This window comes from Papilio xuthus, unplaced genomic scaffold (genome assembly GCF_000836235.2).
Source record: "Papilio xuthus unplaced genomic scaffold, Pxut_1.1 DF829292.1, whole genome shotgun sequence".
Classification (NCBI taxonomy): domain Eukaryota; kingdom Metazoa; phylum Arthropoda; class Insecta; order Lepidoptera; family Papilionidae; genus Papilio; species Papilio xuthus.
The window spans coordinates 1-1467 of record NW_013529357.1 but is presented as its reverse complement, the minus strand read 5'-3'; the positions used below and the strand labels follow the sequence as shown (position 1 = coordinate 1467).

The 1467-nt window shown below is 34.1% G+C and overlaps 1 long non-coding RNA gene across 1 annotated transcript; it reads left to right on the top strand.

Annotated features, from left to right (window-relative positions):
* The first annotated feature begins 324 nt into the window (after nt 1–324).
* LOC106119469 (uncharacterized) lies at nt 325–1452 on the top strand. Its single transcript, XR_001227963.1, has 3 exons — nt 325–612; nt 709–769; nt 1123–1452. It is a non-coding gene; the product is annotated as an uncharacterized LOC106119469 (long non-coding RNA).
* The last annotated feature ends 15 nt before the right edge of the window (nt 1453–1467 follow it).

Below are 1467 nucleotides of genomic sequence, written 5' to 3'. Positions count from 1 at the left end.
TTGGCCACTTCTTAGTGGCCCATTGGCCATTTGGCTAATATTTCTTTCCCTTTTCCTCTTGTTCCTTCGTCCATTCTCCGTTTATACCTTTTGGATCGCGCACAGACAAAATGTTTATTTACTTTTTAAACAATCTGTGGTTTTTCGACTACCCTCAAATCAATCGGGTTGTTTTTTTTTTTACCTAATTTGGTGATTGAATCTTACAATAGGTGCGACTCAAACACCAAATATAAAATAGTGTTTTTTCGCTAAACACTACAAATTAGTTTTATTTTAGTACGTAAAATTTTTTTACGTGATTATTTATTTATTTATGTATTTATTTATTTATGTATTTATATATTATGCGTTAATTCAAAGATAAACATTCTCTTAATAGTATTGTAGGAGTGTTACGTGGTAGTAAAAAAATAGATACGCATGCTATGTACTGTTACTCATCGATGACACCGATATAACTTAATTAACAACATTTACAAAACTCTAAAATAATTCTTTGACTCTAATATTTTATTTAAACAACAGGTGGTGCAAACGGGAATGTTGGCTTGGATAGTTCATGAACTCGGCGCCTGGCGAAGTATTTGCTATACCTAAGAAACAAAAACAGTAAGTCTTTGAATCATACTATAATTTAATTACGAACATTTATAAAACTCTAAAATATAATAATTCTTTGACTCTAATATTTTATTTCACCAACAGGTGGTGCAAACATGATCTCGGCGCTTGGCGAAATTTTTGCTATGCCTAACAAACGAAAACGGTAAGTTTGTCTTGAATAAATCATACTAATATTATAAATGCGAATGTTTAGATGGATTGATGGATTGAAAGATGGATGGATGGATGGATGTTTGTTTGAAGGTATCTCCAGAACGGCTGAACGGATCCGGCTGAAATTTGGCATAGACGTAGAACATAGTCTGGAAGAACATATACGCTACTAAGCTTTTTTTTTTTAATACCGTGTGAACGAAGTCGCGTGCAACAGCTTGTTAATTCATAAATTCACTCGAAGTTGTTCCAATGTTCTAGTTACATACAGAAGTCTGTAATATTTGCCAATCTTTCTGTGAAATTGGCGTTGTCTTGAAAGGACTTATTTTATTCTTTCAGATAAACACCAGCTCGGGTGTCAAAGAAGATATGGAACATGAATCGATAGGCACTCGATCACTGTATTGCAACGATATTGCCATCCCGTTCATTCTCTTTGTATAAAGAGAGATACCAAAAATGTTCTTTTCCATGTGTTACTGTGGTTTTAATCCGCATAGACACTGGTATTGATAATTATCGTTTTCTCTGTTTTTCTCAAAGAGAATGTAAGGGACGTCAATATGGGTCAATACGAGTGTCTGCAGTCGAAACCCATAGTTACGACAGTCAGCCTTGGAAGTAGAAATGGGGGGGATTTAAAAAAGACTTGGAATTTTGAAGCAAAAAACGTGATTTGAACGT